At 52.7% G+C, this 14801-nt stretch overlaps 2 protein-coding genes across 3 annotated transcripts in view; one reads left to right on the forward strand and one right to left on the reverse strand.

The window, feature by feature from the left end:
• The window catches only part of LRRC8C (leucine rich repeat containing 8 VRAC subunit C), a 29037-nt gene extending 22640 nt beyond the window's left edge, over positions 1-6397 (reverse strand). Inside the window, exon 1 of the mRNA XM_069862818.1 lies at positions 6294-6397. The gene's annotated coding sequence lies outside the window, so the exon portion shown is untranslated. The remainder of the gene's footprint in view (positions 1-6293) is intronic.
• KYAT3 (kynurenine aminotransferase 3) overlaps positions 1-14801 on the forward strand; it is a 237203-nt gene that overhangs the window by 172058 nt on the left and 50344 nt on the right. The window lies entirely within an intron of this gene.

A 14801-nucleotide genomic window follows, 5' to 3' on the forward strand; every position in this document is an offset into this window, starting at 1 on the left:
ACAAAAAACCCACAGAAAGTTGCATTACGGGCAAGCCTCCATCAGGGCCCGTTAGCACCGAGACGGGAACAAAACAGCATCACGGCTGCCACACATTTAGCAAACTCAGAACACAACTGGAAAAGGAAATGATTCAGAAACCACAGGTGCTCGGCGCTGGGCGGCCGTGCTGGCAGCCCCCGGGCACCGGCACTCCCGCGGCAGCAGGAATCCAAGGCCAAAATTAGGGATCACCTCGGAACGGCGCTCAGCGCGGCTCTCAACAACCTGCCAGGAGCGGAGCGAGCCCAGGGGAGCGAGAGCCACCCTCCTCGCTGCTCTCATCACACCAAAAGAAAAGCAAAAGCTGCTCTAACACACTGAGGGGAGGGGAAATGTGCATACTTGGGTGAATCATGAAGGGAGACGGATTGATTGATTTCCAATATTGCCATCTTTTTCTCCACTCTCTTGCAAAGCCTGTTTTTTCACAGCATCCTTGAAGCCTACAGCGCTCTACGGGAGCAAACGCACACATGCGCTGCTTGTAGGGCTGCGGCGTTTCTCACCACCGGCATGAACTCCAAGAGAAGAAAAAAACTGAAAGAAGGCAAAGCCATAGCTCACATACCTACCCGTGCGATAGCATTCTTCCCTGTTGAACGCGATCGTCCTAGTGAAATCCTAGCAGGCTGCTGCAGCCTTCCCTAAGCCTCTCATTTTGCTTGGTCAACTCTTTCCAGCGAACTGGACAAACTGCATTTCGTGGATAATGAACAAAACCGCCCATCACACTGCGACACGACAGAGCTGCTTCTGAATCATTTCGAATCAGCACATATATGTTTTTTAACTCTCCCCGACAGCTGAGCCCCACAGGGCTGCGCTCCCCTTGACCCACCCAGAGCTCGAGGCCCCACAAACCACCCACCCCCCGACCCCTCGCAGCCTCCCCATAACGTGGCTCGGCTCGCGGTGTTTCTTTTTCCAGGGAAAATATCATCATGGGCTCACGGTGCCCATCTCCATGGTGATCGCTCCGCTTACCCACCACCCACCCCACTCCAGGGAAGTCCCGTTTGGCACCTCTGGGGCTGACCCAGCACCCTCGCCCGGCGGGGAACGGGGTGGGATGGGGAGAGGTGACGTGGGATGGGATGGGGTGAGGTTGGATGGAAAGGGGTGCAATGGGATGGGGTGAGGTGAGGTTGGATGGGATGGTATGAGGTGGGATGGATGGGTTGGGATGAGGTGGGATGGAAAGAGATGCAATGGGATTAAGTGAGGTGGGATGGGATAGGGTGGGTGAGGTGGAGTGGAGAGGGATGGGATGGGATGGGATGGGATGGGATGGGATGGGATGGGGGTGGGATGGGATGGGATGGGATGGGATGGGATGGGGTGGGGTGGGATGGGGATGGGATGGGGCGGGATGGGGTGGGATGGGATGGGGGTGGGATGGGGTGGGATGGGGATGGGATGGGATGGGATGGGGGTGGGATGGGATGGGGATGGGGTGGGATGGGGTGGGGTGGTTGGGATGCTGCGGCTCCACAGGGAGGGCGGTGTCGATCCCAGACAAAGTTCGGCTCCCAGGTGAAGTTTGGCTCCCCCGGCGCGGCGGGGTCCCCCCTCCCCGCGGCGGCTCCGCTGCCCCGGACCCCTGTCCCCCGCGGGTCCCCGGCGGGTCCCCCTTTCCCACAGTGACGCCCCTTTTTCCCTTTCCCCCTCTCCCCCCTCCCCGCGGCGACTCCGTTACCTCCAGCCCCCCCTCCACCCCCTTCTCCCCGGTCCCCCTCGCACAGCGATGCCGGGTCCCCCCTTCCCTCGATCCCCCCTCCCCCGCTCCCCGCTCCCCCCGTTCCCCCGTTCCCCCGTTCCGTACCGGGGCTGCGGGGCGGCGGCCGCTGTCGCTGCCGTAGCTGCCGCGGCTCCGAGCGGGGGGGCCGGGGGGGGGCCGGGAGCCGCTCCGCCTCCGGGGCCGTGACGCGGCCGGCAGCCCCGCCCCGAGCCCGGGGACAGCGGGGGACGCGGCGGGACCGGGGGCTGGTTCCCCGCCGAGCCGGGTGTGTGCGTGGGACGTGGGCACGGGGGGAGCGGAGGCGGGAGAGTCACCGAACAGCCACGTTGGAGGAGACCCGCCGGGTCATCGAGCCCAACCATCCCCATCAAACACTAACCCGTGTCCCTCAGCACCTCGTCCACCCGGCCCTTAAACCCCTCCAGGGAAGGGGACTCAACCCCCTCCCTGGGCAGCCTCTGCCAGGGACCAATGACCCTTTCTGTGAAGAATTTTTTCCTAATGTTCAGCCTAAACCTCCCCTGGCGGAGCTTGAGGCCATTCTCTCTTGTCCTGTCCCCTGTCACTTGGGAGAAGAGCCCAGCTCCCTCCTCTCCACAACGTCCTTTCAGGTAGTTGTAGAGAGCAATGAGGTCTCCCCTCAGCCTCCTCTTCTCCAGGCTAAACACCCCCAGCTCTCTCAGCCGCTCCTCATAAGGCCTGTTCTCCAGCCCCTTCACCAGCTTTGTTGCTCTTCTCTGTACTCTCTCTAGAGCCTCAACATCCTTCTTGTGGTGAGGGGCCCAGAACTGAACACAGGATTCGAGGAGCGGCCTCACCAGTGCCGAGTCCAGAGGGAGAAGAACCTCCCTGGACCTGCTGGTCACACCATTTCTGATACAAGCCAAGATGCCATTGGCCTTCTTGGCCACCTGGGCCCCTGCTGGCTCATGTTCAGTCGCTGTCAACCAACACCCCCAGGTCCCTCTCCTCCAGGCAGCTTTCTAGACAGACTTCTCCCAGTCTGTAGCTGCTCAGGGTTGTTGTGCCCCAAGTGCAGGACCCGGCATTTGGCCTCGTTAAACCTCATGCCATTGGACTCAGCCCAGCGGTCCAGCCTGTTCAGATCCCTTTGGAGCCTCCCTACCCTCCAGCAGATCCACACTTCCACCCAGCTTAGTGCCGTCTGCAAACTTGCTAAGGGTGCACTCGATGCCTTCATCCAGATCATTGATGAAGACATTGAACAGGGCTGGACCCAGCACTGAGCCCTGAGAAGCCACAGCGTCCCCGGGGGGAGCAGGACCGGAGTGCCTGGGGGATGCAGGAGGAGGGGGGAAGTGGGAAAAGGGGAAAGAAATTGATGTGACGTGAACTGGGGCCTGGTTCTCCTTCACCAAACAGGATTTGTGCGTGGAATGTGGCCACGGGGGGAGAGGAGCCAGGAGAACCCACAGCATCCCCGGGGGGAGCGGGATTGGAGTGCCTGGAGGGATGTAGGGTGTCAGGGAGTGGGAATGATGATGGGTGGAGGGAGCTGGGAGCAGCCTCCGCGGTGCCGAGAGGGATGCAGGGTGGCTGGACACCAAGCAGGGGCTGGGTTTGCCCTCCCCAGGTGGCGGCGATGCTGTGGGAAGGGGTCCCGGGTGGAGGGAGCTGGAAGCCGGGGGCTCCGGTGGGTGCCTGAAGGCTGGCAGCAGGAATTGGTGTGGAAAGCCCTGGACCACAGAGAGGGTATAAAGAGAGCAGGCTGTGAAGCAACTGGGACTGCATCAACAAGAGAGAAGCATCCCAAAGAGCGACAATTGGAAACACAAACTTCTGGCCCAGCAATTCAAAAAGCGCAGGCTGCGAACTGCTGCCGAAAGAAACCGCAGCTTTCCAGCATTTCCCAGAAAGACTGACATCTCTGGCCGGACAGAGGGACAGGACAAGGTCTGCATCAGAGGGAGGTACTCGCCCTCTGAGGGCTCGCCCCTAACCTTGGGGACAGCCTGCGTAACCCCTTGGGGCTGGTACAAGTATGTAAACAAATACAAATAGTTAAACCCACTGCGGGGTGTTGGGGGAGTTAATGGAAACAAACGCACCATGAGGCATTACAGCTGTTTTGCTGCAAAGACATTAACTGGCTTGGGCTGTGGACCAAAGGGCTGCTGTGAGTAGCTGTGGGTGGTTCTGACCCACGGGCTGAGAGCAGGCTCGGGTTCCCCAGCCGCAAGCCGCTGCTGTGATCTGGAGCTGTGGGAGCTCTGCTCATCCTTTGGTTGAGGAGTTTGCTTGAAGTGCTTCGCCGCAGAGCGACTTTCCTCAGCTGGAGCCTTGAGGCATCTCAAGAAATGAGGGCCTGGCTCTGGCAGGAGCTGGGAGATGTTGGCATCGCTCCCTCGCAGCCCTTCGGAGCCGCCGGCCAAGAAGACTTCAGCAATACCGCACCATTACATCACTGGGAGCGTTAGCCCCACGCTCTGGGGATGCGGCTGAGGAATGAGATGGGACAAATGAGCAAGGGTTCCATATGGACAAAAGCACTGGGATTCTTTTTTGAGCTAACGAGATGGTTATGGAGACTGCATTTTCTTTTTATTGGTTTCTTTCCATTACTTTTAACTCCTGGCAGCAGCTCGGAGAATCCCTCCCTGTGCTGCGTGGTTTGTTCTTTACGACGTTTGCAGGCAGTTGTTCTGCTCACCCTTTCACCATCGCTTAGCTCATTTAATCGCTACTTATAAGCTGGTCCCTCCCGCTCCCTGATCATGGTGCTGCTTTGCCCTCAGCTCCCTCAGCTGCTCGTTTGACGGTAACACGGGGGCCACTAATCCTGCCATTGTCCATGTTTCCTGTGCGGCCTTCTGGGTTATTTTTATTCAGAGTTGCTGCAGGACGTGGAGGACTGTGAGCTGAGCTTCCTTTGTGAAGAATAATTGCGGGCAAGGTCACCGATAACTGCAATAGAAAACGTGATCTGTGGGTGATTACAGCCCATGGGTTTGGGGATGGAGGCTTAGGCTGATTCTCAGATGTGAGCTGCTGGTCGGAGAAAGCCCCCAAACTCATGTTTGATATTAAACACACAGCTGGGGCTCCAGATACCTTTGCTCCACCGGAAAGATTTGGCTGCCTGCAGAAAACTGTCCTTTAGTTGTGTGTCCCCGCATTATTTTCTTCAAGAGCACCTAGGCAGGTGACATCTGAAACAATTTGGGGGTATTAATTTAACTAAAATGACTGTGAGCTTTCAGCATCCTTTGATTTCAGGTTGCTGCTTTGGTTTTCACTGACCTGGAGGCAGGTGGGGCAGAAATTCCCTCGCAGCAGACGGGGCGCACGCCTCGGTGCAGCCTTCCCGTCCGGTTAGAGACTCCAGCGCTGTTATTGCTGCCTCTTGCCGTGCTCCAACAGGACCCAGAGCGGGGCCGGCTCGCTCCGGAGCTCAAGCTGTCGCAGACCAACCACCCAAAGGGCTTGGATGCAGGGACAGACCATCCCGTCAGCGCTTCTGTGACTGTTCCCCCTGTTCAGGTACGTGTGGGCCAATTCCTGAGTGTGATCCAGGGTCGGGATGCGCGGTCCCGAAGTCCTGGCTCAGCCCCCTCCTCCTACTGATTCCTGCTCAGTGTTTGGGGTTTCTGTTGTTTCTCCTCCCTCCAGTCCCTGGCACCGTGAAAAAGCTCCGAGCCCCCCCAGAGGCAGGAGCCTGGGGTCCCCGGAGCAGTGAAGCCGGGGTGAGGGGACGATGCTGTGTGGAGCTGGCGGCCCACGTCCCGCTCGGCTTCAGGAGAGATCGGGGCAAGAAAGCAGGAACTTGAGTGCAAGAGCTTTGTCTGTACTTGGAAACACATCCAAAAGGAAAAGGCTTTCCATCAGTCATCTCTCCAACAACTGTTGAAAACAGCATAATCCGCTAACACAGAAAAGCTAAATTGCTTTCAGGCGAAGGGCTGAAAAACTGCTTCTGTGAGTTGATTCAGCTCGAACCCAAAATGCGCGATGTGACAGCTCCAGCGCTTCTTAGCTGCTGGAAGTTTCTGGCAGTTCCTTTTCCTCTACTTTGCTTTCCTTTCATTTTACATTTTAACCCCTCTCCCCCCGGAGATGTGTTTCTGAAATAGGATTTTTAACTGCATGAAATGTTTAAAGAGGAGTGGCGCGCTGGAAACGCAGACTTTTAAAACAAATTGCGTGGCTGCTGTGGGCTGAGCAGGAGAAGCAGAGCTTGGGAGCCAGTGATTACACTGTCATTTCTTAAGCCTGCAGCATTTTCCATGTATTATAACCTGCTTTAATCAGAAGGGAAACACTGCAAGGATGTTTAATCTCATGAGCCCTTTTGTTGTTTCTAAGTGAAGAGGAGCCACGTTCCTCGCTGCACGATTAGAATGGAAGCAGTGCAGTTACACCAGAGAGAATTTGGCCCCATTAGTTCTCTGCAGAGAAGCTTTGGGCAGCGCTCCCCGCGCAGCGCGGACTGTTGAGAAAAACAGAGAGCTGAAGCCACGCCAAAGGAAATAAGACCTAACTCCCATTTTCTGACCTTTGGTTGAACTGGAGCTCCTGGGTTTGACCGATGCTCTCCCTCTGCTACACTCCTGGTCATCGTTAAGTTCTCTTCAGCAATCCTGCTGCTGGGCGCCGCGCGGCCGGGCTCGGAGCGGCTATCGCAGCCCTGAGCGCTGCGCTGGGTGCTCCCCGCGAGACAGCATCTCGGCTAATTTTAGACGTGATGCAGCTCACGTGAGACAGGAGGGATGGAGCCTGGCAGCCGGAGCTCAGAACAAGCACTTTGTAATTACTAAACGCGACTGCCAAAATAACGGAGGCTTTCATTACTTCATGGGTGTGATTGAATAAACAAGCGACAGCAAGGACAAACATTTCTAGAGGGGGGATATTGGGACGAGTCGATCACCTGGCTAGCTGCCCTTATGTGGTGGCCAAGGCTGCCCAAGCTCCTGCTTCCCAGCCTTCATCCTGCTCCCTGCCCCCTCCGATGGTCCTGAAAGCTGAAAGAGGGGAGATTGAGATGAGATCTTAGGGAGAAACGTTCTCCTGTGAGGGAAGGTCAGGCTGCCCAGAGCAGGGGTGGCTGCCCCATCCCTAGAGGGGTTCAAGGCCAGGCTGGATGGGGCTTGGAGCCCCTGATCCAGTGGGAGGTGTCCCTGCCCATGGCAGGGGGTTGGAATTAGATGATCTTTACGTCTCTTCCAACCCAAACCGTTCTATGATTCTACAATTCTGTGAAATGGGTCCTTAAGTTTTTTTATGGTCTTTTTAAACATCCTTCTCCAAATAAACGCTTGTTATCATCTGGCATTTTTAATTTCCTATTTTGCATGGGAACCTGAGCAATCCAACATATGGTACACTTGTTAGCTGGGAAAGGGTCAGGATCAGAATAGATTCTCAAAATTAGAAAGCACTAAAATATAGCAGCAATCTGGGCTGCCTGAACTTAAAATAAACAATGTTTTGTGTTAATTGCTGGGACAGATCAGCACTGAAATAAACCACACGCCTAAATGATTCTCTGTGCCTGGCAGGGGAGAGGCAGTCCCGGGAGATTGGGGATGAGCTATTCAACAAGGTGCCTGCAAAGGGGATTATCTGATATAGACACTGCTGGTAAGGAGCAAAAAGTGGTGTTTGGTGGCTTCTGTGTGAGCTTGTGGGATTCCTAATCAGAAAAGTCCAGCTGGATAGAAGTAATCATATTTCTGGTTTATGGTGTTCAGCATCCCCGAGGTGTTTGGCGGTGGAAGCATGTTCTGGTGTCATTTCATGGCCAGGGTGCCGTTCACAGCCGCACCGCTGCCACCAGGGGTGGTGGAAGCTGCAGTGGAGTGAACACCTCCCCATCATCCTTCTGGTCTGGCACCTCTGTCATCCTTTAAATCCCCAATGTCATGGCAGAAGGCAGCTCCCAACATTCTCCCGCATCATCGGACCGGGCGCACGCAGAGAACGAACAGAGACACGTTCTCACACAGGACACAGGTCCAGGCCAGCACGACTTCCGACAGCGGCAGTCGGCAGGCATCCTGCTCCGTGCTTATTCACCCGCCGACAGTCGCTTACGTGGATGCATCCGACCCCGCTGCGATGACGCCTGCCGTGTTCAGACTTGCCCCCTCTTCAACACAGGCACTTAAAAGGGTTTTTTTCCTCAGTTGTGTTGCAATCACACTTTGCACTTCACGAGGGATCCATCTGAACCCAGCTACTGGAAAAAATACTCCACCAAAACCATAGGAATAGCTTACAGTTTTGGCTCTGGCTACTTCACACTGCTCCAGCCCAAAAGAACAGATGCTTCGCTGTGCCAGGACTTGGCACAAAGGGGGTAACCTCACAGGAGGGCAGGCAGTGCTCAGGAAAACTGTCTGGAACAGCTTTTTGTGGTGAAAGGGCATCGACGACGGCAACCTGTGGCCAACGCTAAATGTCAGTCCAACTCAGGCATCATGCACACAGCACACGCCTGATTCTACCCTCTGCTCTGCTCTGGTGAGACCCACCTGGAGTCCTGCATCCAGCTCTGGGGTCCTCAGCACGGGAAGGACACGGAGCTGTTGGAGCGAGTCCAGAGGAGGCCACGGAGATGATCCAAGAGCTGGAGAACCTCCTGTACGAGGACGGACTGGGAGAGTTGGGGTTGTTCAGCCTGGAGAAGAGAAGGCTCTGGGAGACCTCAGAGCAGCTTCCAGTGCTGAAAAGGGCTGCAGGAAAGCTGGGAAGGGGCTCTTGACGAGAGGAGAGAAGGATTGTTTCCTACAGCACAAATCTAAGGGAAGGAAGCATCCACACAAGGCGGTTTGGTCCAGCTGCTGGCTGGGCTGTACATGTACGATGACCCTTTGTTCTGCGAGAGGATAATGATGATGTATTTACACTTGAGACCTCAAAGAGTCAGACTGTGCAGCAGCCAACTTCCCTTTAGGCTGGATAATCACGATTTAAGACTGAACTCTGCCTTTTCCTATGCCTGGTTTCATCTGCTGCGTTGCATTTTTAGAGCGCTGTATATGACAAACCTTCCAGGAATCCCAAACACAAATGGAAGTTTCGCTGCTTTGAGTGATTCAGGGGAAGAACAGCACCAGAGAGGCCGCATGGCTGCGTGGAATGCGATGAATTTCCAGGAATGGGATTGTTTCCCGGAGCTTATTGTGTAAAATGCAAGTATGAAGAGGGAACAAAGGTAATGCTGACGGTCTCTACGCTGCTGGGCTATTTTAGTTAGCGAAAAGAAGAACAAAGATAGATATATGAGAAGCCCTTTGCCAGGCTAACGGAAAGCCCGTTTGTCAAGAGCAAACCCTGGAGCAGAGCAGTAAAAATTACCTCAGCATAAAGTCCAATCTCTCCATGAGTTCATCTTATGGAACCAAATTCACTTGTAGCTTGAATGCTGTGCTAAGAGAGGTGTTAAGAGCTCTACATCCAAGCTTCCTTCTAGCAATAATAAAGGAATGATTAGGTGTAAGTCAATAATTCCATAGAAACAGGTGAACCACAGTTCCAAGGGAAAAAGAGAGCAGTGCATTTTGGGGTTCAAAAGCAATAGGAAACCTGTCCATTCAGGTTCATTAAGAAATGGATTCTGCTGACTAGAACCTCCTCTGAAGCTGTGGTTGAGCAGAACACTCGCAAAGGAAAGTACCACAGAGCACACCCAGAAGTTTGGCCTCCGGATATGGTGACAGCATCCCTTCCAGCAGAGCCATCGGCTTTCTTCCTTCAGGGAATCTCTGCTCCAGCATGCTGGAAGAAATCTGACTTAAACAAGGTGACTCTTATAGGTACAAAATCTAGTATGGAGTCGTTTGCCGGACAGCTTTATCAACCACAGCTCAGATCCTGACTCCGGCTGTTGGTGGGTAAAGACTGACACTTCTCCTAAGACACCAGATGTCAGACCCAGGAGGCATCGTGGGCGCTGTTCTGTGTTTGCAGACTTCCAATTTCAGGTGGGCTTTCCAGCATATACACAGACCACAGAATCATACAGGGGTTGGAAGGGACCTCAAAGCCCATCCAGTCCCACCCCTGCCAAGGGCAGGGACACCTCCCACGGGATCAGGGGCTCCGGATCTGTTTGCCTCCCCGTGCAGATGTTGTCTGCACAGCTGCAGAGATATTCGCGGACCCTGTGAGGCGAGGAGGGAGCAGCAGAGCCATCTCCCTCAGCAGCACCAGCAGCTCGTGCCAGCTCCCGCTATGGATGGAGCTGCAGCTGAGCCCTGACAGCAGCGCTGTGTGCCAGACAGACAGACAGCCCTCCTCCAGATCCACACAGGCAAAGACAGTGGGGTCAGATCTACTAAAGGTGATGAACACAGGAGCAGAACGTTTTTCCCCTGCACCTATACTTTGCCCTTACCTCCACAGCATCTCAGCAGCACGGCCTTTTGTCCCTGCGTCGCGGTACGGCTCCAGGCAGGGATCCTGAGCTGGGCTGGGAGAGGTGCCTGGCACAGCCCCGGGTCTCACCAATAGCCCAGGAGCAGCCGAGCTGCCTTAGCTGGAAAGGAGAGAACGATGCAGAGCACAACCAGGGCAGGCTGCAGTCCCTCTCCTGGCATGTCTCTTGACAGCAAGGCAGAAGACAACTCCTACAGGGAAAAATAAGTTTGTAAAGTACCATTCCTGTGTCTTTTTCTTCCAGTCTCTAACAAATAAAAGCATATTCCTGTCCATCTTTCCTCCCCTTCCTCCATCTTCAGCATTTCTCTTAGATCTAGCAGTAAATTTAGAAGCTCACAAGACACATATAGTGTGTACGCAGATACACGCTTCAAAGTGTTCCAGGCACTCTCTAAAACTGTTGCTTTCTTCACCTCTTTTGAAGTTTGTTAATGGTGGAGTGGGTGATTTAGCTCAGAGGAATCTGCATTCGCAGGAACAAATACGGTCTCTGCAAATTTCTTGGGATGAAGACCGTTTACATCATATTCCCACAGGAAATTAGGTAAGGGATGAACATTACCGTAATGAAGTGATCTTTGTCATTCTCCAAATAAATCCTGAATGTGCTGGCTGATTTCAAACCAATTTAACAACAGAATACAAGTCTCAGACAAACCAAGTTCCTTCAAATTGAATGAAAAGAGGCAAGTGGCTGCCTAGGGGAAGAAGATCCCGTGAGCGTTCCAGCCAAGAGAAAGCCTGCAAGTTAAACACCAGAAAAATCCATAAGAGGGAGGTCACATTTAAATACCCCAACGATAAGGAAATCTTGAGGGACGCTGATGTGTGCGCCAGGCTTCTTTCCTTCAGCTGCTCGTGAGGCAGCGTCTGGCTCTTCCTCCCCGGTCGCGGTTTCCTTGGATTCCACGCAGCTCTGGAGCCGTTTGCCAGACTTCAGACAGAGTGTGAGTCTGTCCAGGCTCGAAACAGCGAGGAAAGCAGAGGTAACACTTCTGCACCTGGAAACTCGGAGAAGAAACGGCCTCGAGTTGCACCAGGGGATGGTTAGATTGGAAATCAGAAAAAAATTCTTTACTAAAAGTGGTGGAGCCCTGGCAGAGGGTGCCCAGGGCAGTCGGGGAGTCTCCATCCCCGGAGGGGTTCAAAAAGCGTGAGGATGTGGCACTTGGGGACACGGTTCAGTCAGTACGGGGGGAGACGGCTGGTGGTTGGACTGGATGAGCTGAGAGGTCTTTCCAACCTCAGTGATTCTGTGATTCTGTTCCATGAGACACAGCAACGGCTCCAGAAGGGTTGTCCTTATTGCTCTACCCTGTGGGCTGCTGTTCCCCAAGGCCCTCACCAGCAGCAACCTCAGACACAGAAAGGCAAAAGCCTTCCGATTTATTTTTTTCTCTTGCTCCAGGTACCTCTAAAAAGTCCAGACTGTGAGATAATACTGACTCCTCTTTTTACACCCTCTGTCCTCCTGCCCTCAGACAGCAGCGGGGCGGTAACATCCCACCACACGCATTTAAAGCCTTCAGAGAGATCAACCACTACAAGCAAGAGAGTCCTTTAATTACATGGGAGTTAGCGCTCAATTAAAAGATGATGATGTTGACCTCTAGTGACTGGTCTGGGGATACCTGGTGGCACCGTCACAGCGAAATGTTTCTGGGAACAACTTGCTGAAAAATGGCACTGGAGCTGATAGAGGAGAAGCCTCCGCGTGGAGGGGAGGAATCACACACTCCTCCTGCGGAACAGAAACCCCCAGCCCAAACAAGGACCCCCTTCCTTCACCGTCGTCTCTAAGCTTTAGGGGACTCTTTTGCCCTGTGCAATTATTACTGGAATAAACATCACTGAGGGCTGTTAGTGAGAAAAAGCAGAGTTCATCCGGCACGCAGGCTCGGACCGAGGAACTTGTGAGAGATGCCAGACGATATTGTAACTCAGAGGAGCTCAAAGCCTTACCCGCCATATGAGACTTGCGCAGCACGGCTTTGTTATCTCCCTTTAAAAAACACAGCAGCTTATTTCAGGGCAGGAAAATCCCCAACCCTCGACATGTCCTCTGCTCCAGTTCCACTTTCTGGAGCCCGCAAAGTCCCAGAGTGATGCTCTGAGGGGAAAAGTGACCGAGCTCGGAGCTGGTGAAGCCTGAAGCCTCGATAGCTTGTCATGCCCTATTTGCTCCCTCCCTGCTGACTCCACAACATCCAGCTCGGACGCATATTCTGCTTTTCCATCTGCTTCAGCTTCTTGCTGGCAGTCGCACATTCCCAGCACAAACATCTCTGATATATTGAGAGCTAAGCCCTAAACACAGAGCTTGTCATCACAAGTACCACTCTATCGACTATTAATCTTTAATTGTGAGCTTAACTGATTAAAAGCCTCCATTTTAACATCATAAATAACATAACTCTGTATTGCAGCCCACTGCAACCAGAAACTTGATGTGGAATTGCAGATCCCTTCGCTACAGAGCAGGAGGCTTTGTTTATACTTGTGATGGATCTGGTTAAGTCCACGGCAATGAAAACCAACCCCTCATTATACGCTAGCGTTATTAAATCCAGAGATACCGGCAGCTACGGCTAAAAGCAAGACTCTAAATGTAAAACTTTGTACCACAAGTTTGTATCAGAGTTTTCTCTGAACCAGTGCGGGACAGAATATGTTATCAGTTAAGACCATTCAGTGGATTTATTTCCCAAGCTAGCAAAACCGCACGCTCTTGGCATAAAAACAGATTTAAATCAAATAAGATTCATACGACCTTGATTTGACATTGTTGCTCGTTTCTGGCCATTTTGTAAACCAGAAAACTGTTCCCCATTTCCTCTCCATGCATATGTTATAATTTATAGCCACAGAACAGAAAGAAAACAAATCATTTTTTTACAAGCTCCTTTTATCATGACATGCTTAGGAATAAAAAGGAGCGCTCGGAGGGGGATGAACGCCCTCCGCTCCCACTGGCCTTGGGTGGGAGTCAAGCACATTGAGTGTGTGGTTACTCAGAAACTCAGCACCTCACAGAATCGGTCCCTGAGCCGCCCTCGAGTTACTTCATATGGTTTCTATAACGGGACTTCCAAGAAGTGGAGAGCCCCAGCCAGCCCCAAGCAGCACAAACCTCTCAAAGGAGCACAAACTCCACTAGTGCTGCTCCATAACCACAGCACTTACCCGATAAAACACAGGCAACCAGAGGAAAACCGAGCGTTAGGGATTAACGAGCCCACACGGCCACCAGTCATCACAGGGCACACAACTTCAAAGGCTGATTAGTTTTAATTCTACTCCTAATTGCTGAAGGAACCACTGCAGCCACGGGAGCTGAGCCTACCTGTCACCCAGCGAGATCGGTTCAAGAGGTGAATTCTTGAAGAGCTTTCTTCATCTTTCTATTCATGCACTTTCCACTTCATTAATACCTTGCTTTAAACATATTCAGTACAATACTGTGTCCTAGACCTGTTTAATACCAAATCTCGATTCAATACCTGTATACGTGCGTATCATAGAATCACAGAATGGTTTGGGTTGGAAGGGACCTCAAAGCCCATCCAGACCCACCCCTGCCACGGGCAGGGACACCTCCCACTGGATCAAGGTGCTCAAAGCCCCATCCAACCTGCCCTTGAACCCCTCCAGGAATATATGTATATATTACAGCCCTTGTGATTGTGACCATTTGGTTGCGGTAAAGTACTATCAGAAAAAAGAAGAGGCAGCCAAGGATAATGACTTTGCAAGCAAATGCAAAATTGCAGCCTAAGCACTAGCCTTAAGGGGAGGTTCTGCTCGTGGTCCCGATCTCCTGCCTTTGATGCTTGGTAGATTGTACCAAAATAACTCAGCTTGTGAAACCTGCAGAAACCCAGTGCAAGCAGCTAGGCTTTTGCATTGAATCAGCTCAGAGAAAGGTGCAGCAAAGGTCAAAACAGTCAGACTCCAGGGCTGAAGCACAGAGGCCAGAGGGCTTGGACCTCCCCGTGCTGGTGCAGAGTTGTTAAACACCTTTAGCTCTAACAAGCAACGTCACTTGAAAGAAAGCACCAAACTGTTCCACGCACAATTTCATGCAGCTTTGCTGCTCCACAAAGCAGATTTAAAATGAGCGATTCACTGTTTACCTGCAGGGTAGCTATGTTTTCAACAAAGAGTAGTGACCTACGGTCCCCCCTTTTCCCTCACCATCCATGTACTAAACCTTAACCCCGACTTAAAAGAGATTTTCAAACTGTGTTACCAGTGAGATTGCAGTGAGTGGCATTTTGTGCCTCCATCAGCTTTCATCCTTGCACACCTTTCAAATACTGATCGCAGCAGTTGCTTTGCAATGTGGTTTCACAAGAGTATTGGTTCTGCAATACAGAGATGTAAGTATGAGGGAGGGGAAAGAACAAAGGTTTATTCAGAGATTTATAAATAGCATTTTTATAAGGTAATCAAATCACTTAACAGCATGCCTACGAGCACTGATACCGCGCTGGGTTAAGCACCAGACCGTCACAATTTCCTACTGGCAAGCAGTACTTCCCAGCAGCCTTGCTGGGCTAAGCAGCAATAATGATCTCACACATCTCCCCATTACTTGGAGCAATTATTCCTTTCCCCT

Source organism: Phaenicophaeus curvirostris, chromosome 8 (genome assembly GCF_032191515.1).
Source record: "Phaenicophaeus curvirostris isolate KB17595 chromosome 8, BPBGC_Pcur_1.0, whole genome shotgun sequence".
Classification (NCBI taxonomy): Eukaryota; Metazoa; Chordata; class Aves; order Cuculiformes; family Cuculidae; genus Phaenicophaeus; species Phaenicophaeus curvirostris.